This window comes from Parasteatoda tepidariorum, chromosome 11 (genome assembly GCF_982258835.1).
Source record: "Parasteatoda tepidariorum strain Cologne lab strain chromosome 11, Ptep-v5.0, whole genome shotgun sequence".
In the NCBI taxonomy this organism is placed as follows: domain Eukaryota; kingdom Metazoa; phylum Arthropoda; class Arachnida; order Araneae; family Theridiidae; genus Parasteatoda; species Parasteatoda tepidariorum.
The window spans coordinates 1,109,909-1,117,651 of record NC_141765.1 but is presented as its reverse complement, the minus strand read 5'-3'; the positions used below and the strand labels follow the sequence as shown (position 1 = coordinate 1,117,651).

At 30.6% G+C, this 7,743-nt stretch overlaps 1 long non-coding RNA gene across 1 annotated transcript; it reads right to left on the bottom strand.

The window, feature by feature from the left end:
• Positions 1-425: 425 nt before the first annotated feature.
• Positions 426-3,858, bottom strand: LOC147801153 (uncharacterized). Its single transcript, XR_015430395.1, has 2 exons — positions 3,320-3,858; positions 426-847 (listed from the first exon to the last, which is right to left on the bottom strand). It is a non-coding gene; the product is annotated as an uncharacterized LOC147801153 (long non-coding RNA).
• Positions 3,859-7,743: the final 3,885 nt, after the last annotated feature.

Genomic DNA, 7,743 nt, shown 5'->3' with positions numbered 1-7,743 from the left:
AATTAATAGTATGTTACACCCTAAACTTAAGTTACCAATAAGAAGTTATCAACTTTCCTTGATTTAGCAAGTTGAAGCCAAGCAAGCCAGTCATTGGCAATTTTTTTATTCTAAAATGAGAAATAAAAAATCAGAAGTATTTCTTTCCTTATCAATGAGCAAGAAAAGTATTTTTAGAATATAATTTTGCAAAAAAGAAATTAATTGCTTTTGTATTTTTCAGCTATTTTATTGCTTCAACTCTTTATTTATTCTGTTTTTTAAATTAAAAATCAACTGAGGATGCAGATTACAACAGTTTTGGCTATACCAATCATTTCAATTAATGTTATTATAATGCTTTTTTAAATTTGCTGTTGTGTTTTTGTCAGAGTGTTGTGTTTTGTAAAGTTTTGAAAAATTCTTGGAATTAATCATGGACTTGGTAATTTAAAATGTAGATTTTATTATATTGCTAGTTTTTGAAATTTGGATTACATGTGCTAAAGTTTTTATGCTTACATACTTCATTATTTGTTTGATGATGCAAGAATAACATTACTACTATAAATGATATTTTTAAATTAATATTAAAATTTTGAATAATATTAAGAATTCATGAATCAATAATTGAAAAGAACAAGTTCTGTTGTATCACAATTTGTGCTTCATGTTTTGTTTATCCAGTTGCAATGCTTTTAGTTTTCTTCCAGGTTGTTATGATCATCAGTTATTGTGATGCATCCTTAAATGTAGAGAGAAGGCTCCTTCATCGACTGAATTTTCAACCATGCTGGCCTGAGAATTATTACGATTTCCAGGTCAGTGCTTGTTGAAATTCCAGTTTTGATCCGTCGTGTCCAGTTTTCTGTCAAATCAACATTAAGAAGGAAGTTATGATATTGAATAAGTATACATTTTAATTTGTTTTAAAGATATATTTAATCTTGGTTTGTTTACGGAGTTAATATATTACGTTGTACTATATTTAATATTAATCTTATCTATTATTAATATTTATAGTTTTATATAAAGAAATTTATATTAAAAATATATGTATATATAATTTATATGTATTTTAATATCTTACATAATTATTAATATGGTATCTCATCAAATTTTGTTTCATTATTGTCGGATTTTGTTTGTTATTTTTTAAGCATTTTTTGTGGTTAAAAGTCCAAATTATTTTTTGTTTCATTCGTAGTGAGTAAAACAATTAATTGCAAGAAATATGAAGAATTTCAATGTACTTTTACTATGTCTTATTGCCTTTATTAAATTTTACATACATTAAAGTTTTAGATTTTGTGTTTACGTTTTTTATTATTTGTAAGATTCTGCTTATTAAACATTTCTGTAAATGACATTTTTAAAACTAATATTATAGTTCAGAATAATATGGAGAGACTAGTATAGAATTTGAATAGTTGAGAAGAAGCACAAGTAAGTAGCAATTGTATCACAAATTGTAATTTGTGCGTCTTCGTGTTTTGCATATCTAGATTTGTTGCAAGTTGAGACTTTCTTTTCATCAACTAATCAGGTGTATCCTTTAAAAGCTCCTTCAGCATGTCTTTGTCTTAAATGGGAGTGATGAAATTGCTTGTTATGACCATAATTTGTCGGAATAGAAATACCTACTGGAATATATGCTATCAAAGATTTGTGTTGATGCTGAGTAAGTATAAGTGTCACATTTCTTGCCTAAATAATTGTTAGTGTGACAATTTCACTTGCTAGTCATTTATTGTTGCTGCCTCTCTGCATAAATCTAAAATTGGTATGCACCTCCAACATATTTTATATTTGTAGATATTTTAATCTCTTACATTATAATTAATTAGGTATCTTTTTCATTGCATTATATCTATGTGGGGTAAAGCAATTTTTTGTGCTTCTAATTATTATATTGGATATAGTTACTTATAATAGTATGAAAATATGCATATTTGAATTAGTTACTTGTGTATATTGAATATTATTTGAAAGGAAATATGAATGACTAATAAGTTATACTTTAATAATACACGGTTGGGAAGAAATCAGTTTTTTTTTTCTCTTTTGAAGGTTAAATTAATATATTACACCCTAAATTTAAAGTTACCATTAATAAGTTATCAATTTTCTTTGTATAAATATCTTCAAATGGTATAAAAAATTGTTTTACATTTTATTATATTGCTAGTTTTTAAAATTTAGATTACATGTGTTAAAGTTTTCTGTTTACATACTTCATTAATTGTTTGATGATGCTATGATTACATTACTACTATAAATAATACTTTTAAATTAATATTAAGAGCTCATAATTTTAATAATTAAAAAAGCACAAGTTGTGTTTCATGTTTTGTATATGCAGTTGCAATGCTAATAGTTTTGTTCCAGGTTGTTATGATCATCAGTTAATGTGATACATCCTTAAATGTAGAAAAAAAGGCTCTTTCATCCACTGAATTTTTAACTACTCTGACCTGAGAATTATCAGAATTGCCAGGTCAGTGCTTGTTGAAATTCCAGTTTTGATTCTTCAAAAATTCTGGGTACTCCAAATCAACATTATGAAGGAAGTGGAAATATTGATTTAGTATACATTTAAATTAGTTTTAAAGATATATTTAATAATGCATGGGTTATTTACAGAGTTTATATATTATATAGTAGTATATTTTATATTGACTCTATATTAATTTGATTGAGTTAAGAAAATTGATTCAGGGTTATCTTTATAGATATAATGCTTTTAATTCATTTTTTTTTTACAGATTATTACAATTTTCAGGAATCTTTTCATGAGTGGAATTTTAGAACTTAAGTGACTTTTTTGTAAGCTGTACTGTGATCGTTTTCTTCTAATTAGAAGAATCTGTTTGCTTTACTATTTATAAAAATTTATGCTAGGCTGTAATTAAAGTGTAGAAAATTTAACAATTACTATGATTTTTCATGAACATTATCAATTAGCTCAATATCAATATTATCAGTATCAATATTTTAATATGAAATGCAAATGCATACTAACAATGTACCACAAATTATTATATATATATATATATATGTAAAATTATCTCTTTCCATAATGATTGAACAAAAGTTCTAAAATATTTATTAAAAAAATTTATCAGGGCCATGAAATTCAGCTAATTATGGAGCAAAAAACCAGGGTTGGGAATTTTTAACTTAATTTTTTCAGTGGTAAAATATTTTGGGCAATTAATTAAAGTTGTTTTATTAGACTATTTAAAAAGTATTTCATAAAAACGTTTTCTACCATTAATATTTTAATAAAAAGTAAGAAATTTTCCTTTTTTCTATACATTATGTTAACAAGTCTACTTACAAATATAAATGTATTGGAAGCATATGTATAGGAGTGAGTTATGCTGGCTGTTTGCTCCTCAGTTCTATACATAAAAATGCTGTTCTTCAGAATTATATAATGTCCTTTTTCCAGGGTAGGTATATAGTTCAATTACTTATAAATTAAAGATATCTTGTTTTATTTTTCTCTTGACATAATGAAAATTTTAATATTAAAGAACATGGAAATTCTTATGAAACTTTTAGGCATAACACAATATACTTATAAATAATGCAGTATTGGATAAATGCATTTATTACTTTAAAAAACTTCAAAAAAAAAAATAATAATATCGAATCCCTGAAAGAACCGATTCAGGTTTTTTCAAGGAATGGGTTTTTCCAATTTCGTCTGATTTTGTCTTCATTTCTTTTAATTTTTGTAGTTTAGTCTTGCTGCATAAATAAATACCATAAATTTTATTCCTAACCAAGCCATTAATAATAATTATTTAAACATTTCATTATCTATGTCATTAGTCACAAGTAACAATACTATTTTAAATGAGAGTAAAAAGGTCCAATTACCTTTGTAGGATTTACCTATTCTGTTTTAAAATAGAATTATAAAAAAAAACTGCTAAATGTTTTAACGAAGAATTAAATTATTTATTTTAATTCAAATAAAGTTTTTTACTTGGTTGTTGTTAATTTACGTCGCACTAGAGCTGCACAATGGGCTATTGGCGACGGTCTGGGAAACATCCCTGAGGATCATCCGAAGACGACATACGACATACGATCACAATTTTGATCCTCTGCAGAGGGTATGGCACCCCTGCTTCGGTAGCCCGACGACCTGCACGTGAAGTCGAGCACTTTACGATAGAACATTTTAACGAGGACCACTACCGCACACCCTCGGTCCCTACGCAGACAGATCCAAGTGGTCACACACCCGCACACTGACCGCAGCCAGTGATGCTTGACTTCGGTGATCTGCTGGGAACCGTGTCTTAACGATCAGTCCACTGCGGGACATTTTTTTTTTTTTTTACTTGGAAAAACTATTTTCTGAGTTGAGTATTTTCTGAGTTTTACTTTTCTGAGTTGTGTCCTATGTTTTTTACAGTGAAAGGGAGCTTCCAGAATAAGCTCTAATATTTCAACAACAAAGGATGCATCTGAACAAGTATTTCACCAGTTAAAGGGTTCTATATTTTAAAAGTATCATTTGAAAGTGTGTAATTAGACTCATAGGTTAGCAAAATAGTAGTTAAAATGCACTTTTATAAATGTATTATTTTCCTATTTCAGTGAATTGCAATTCTAATCTTGTTATAACAGTAGTAGTTTCAATTATTTCGTGAATTAATATCTCGAATTTTTGCGAAAACACCTAAGTACATTATCTCCTTTTTCTAATAATAATTATTTTTAAAAAAAGCTAATTAAAATTTTCAAATGCAGAATATTGAAGTAGCAGAAATATAAATATTATTCTATTAGTATAATCTTAATATATAGTCTATTTGTTATAATAAAATGCAAGAAAATAACCTACTTGTTTTTTTTTCCAAGTTTGGGCTTTGATAGTTATTGAACAACTCTGATTTAAAATATCCCTGATTAACCCTGATCTCTGTATGAAATCATGGAGATCTAATAAAATGATTCTGTTTTCCCACTCTTACGATAGCTCAGTTATCAGAATATAACAGAGCCATATAATAGTATTTTATAATGTTTTGTTTCATTTTACTCCCCAATGTGTCTTAAGGTTTAAAAAAAAAAAAAAAAATGCCACCTCTCTTGATGATTTTAAGATTCAAAATACAGGTAAAAATTTTATTGTTGTTGTTGTTACTTTACGTCGCACTAGAGCTGCACAATGGGCTATTGGCGACGGTCTGGGAAACATCCCGGAGGACGATCCGAAGACATGCCATCACAATTTTGATCCTCTGCGGAAGGGATGGCACCCAGTAGCCCGACGACCTGCGCGCGAAGTCGAGCACTTTACGGTAGCACAGTTTAACGAGGACCAATACCGCACACCCTCGGTCCCTACGCAGACTGATCCAAGTGGTCACCCACCCGCACACTGACCGTAGCCAGTGATGCTTGACTTCGGTGATCTGCTGGGAACCGTGTCTTAACGATCAGTCCACTGCGGGACGGTAAAAATTTTAATAATATTACAAAATAGCATACAATGCCTTTTATGTAGAGTTTCATTAGAATGAATTTATTTGTAAATATTAGTTAGAATATCTTAGAATATTAGACTTAGAATATTTTCACATCCTACGAAAAATATAAATAATAAGGAATAAAAATTCAAATTATATTATCAATGTTTGAATTTCCTTATAGGTGTAATATTCTAATTTAAAAAAAATTGTTCATTTAAAATTAAATTTTACATTACAACCGAAATTTATTGTAACAAAAAGTTTAGGACCAGATATCAAATTCGTAAAAGTCGACTCCGAAATGCTATTGAAATATGGGAAATGTTGCAACAAGTTTTTACGGATTCGTTATCGAACTAATGAATGAACAACCGGTATAATAATTAACGTTGTAATAATACACTCAAGAGCCAAAACATTATGACCACCTCTTAATAACGAGTTGGCTCACCTTTAGCCCGTAACACAGTTGCAACCCGTCTTGGCATGGATGCCACAAGTCCTTGGTAGATGGCCGGAGACAGATTGTACCAGATGTTTAAGCAACGGTCACACAAATCCGAGATATTGCGACTCAGTGGTCTTTGAACTCTGAGCTGCCGTTTCATGACATCCCAAATGTGTTCTATCGGATTGAGATCCGGTGAGATAAGTGGCCAGGACATTAACTGGAATTCAGCGTCATGTTCCTGGAACCAGTTCAACACAATTTGAGCCTTGTGACACGGAACGTTGACCTGTAGGAAAATTCCATTTCTAGCTGGAAAAACAGAGGCCATGTAAGGGTGCAACTGGTCCGCAATGATGTTCAGATACCCTGTAGCATTCATGGTCTGCTCTGCCACAACCACGGGTCCCAGTGACGCCCAAGAGAACGTCCCCCAAAGCATGATACCGCCACCACCTGCCTGTGTATGACCTACAGTACATTGCGAGAGCAACTGTTCACCTGGAAGACAGCGTATCCTGACACTGCCATCGGTGGGATGAATGATAAACCGTGATTCATCTGACCAGGCAACTTTCTGCCACTGATTCATGGACCAGTCGCGATGTTTCCGGGCCCAGCGCAGGCGTAGTTGGCGATGACGCTTGGTTAGCAAAGGCACACGAGTGGGACGTTTGCTGCGTAGCCCCATATCCAACAGTGTCCGCTGAACAGTGTGCTCTGATACTATTCTACTTGACCCTGCATTGTATTGGGCTGTCAGCTGAGCCACTGTCTGGCTCCGGTTTTGCTTCACCAAGCGAAACAATCCCCGACGACCTCTTTCTTTGATAGCGTGTGAAAGTCCAACACCATGCCGTCTACTGCTGGTATCACCGTCATTCATCCACTTTGCATAAACACTAACAACTGTAGATCGCATAATAGTGCTAGTAAAAATAGCAAAATCTAATAAATCAAACTTGAGGACAGCACGCTGTGTATATACAAAGTTAATTTAAGCTCTGTGATTTTAACCAGTTTATAACATCTCAAATTTACAATCCGCTATTAATATTTAATAGGATAAATGTATCCTAAATTTAAACATTATACTATAACTTAATAGTAAAGTAGAAAATTTCTTAATTCAAAATTTTTTTCTTTCTCCCTTTAAGTAGCACTAAAACTTAATTAACTTTATTTCAGATTCATTGCGTATAAAAAGGTAATATTCATGCCGTGTAAGATGCATATACAAATCTTACTTAACACTAGATTGCCAAAGAAGTCATTTTGACCGTTTTTTCATTTTCAAAAATTGTACGAATAATAATGCATAAATTTTTTTCCCAAGTGAAGTAATTTTTATTCCCTTAATATTTATTATTAGCTTGTTATATAACTGTAGATAATATAAAAAATTATAAAAATTACATAAATTAATTTTTTTACACATTAGCCATTCTTTCAGAATGCAATCATTTTGACTGCTTTTGGGCAATATAGGTATATAGGTAAAAGGGCAGTATGGGTGAAAATTAAATAAATTAATTTTTTTACGCATTAGTTACTCCTTCAGAATGCATACTAATACTTTTTCAGAGTGCAATATAGGTAATACTAAGTTTCAGTCTTTCTAGTATTAATTAAAAATGTAGTAAAATTTTTGTGATATAACTTTACAAAAAGGTTTTCATGTCTCCTTTTCAGCCGTGTTACTGAAGACCGTAAACTCTTAAATTACCGGTAGAGGAATATTTAGAGTAAGTATTTTTTATTGTTCTTTGTACTGCGCTGAAAATTTAAGGAGTTACTCGTTTTTTTTTTTTTTTTTTTTCT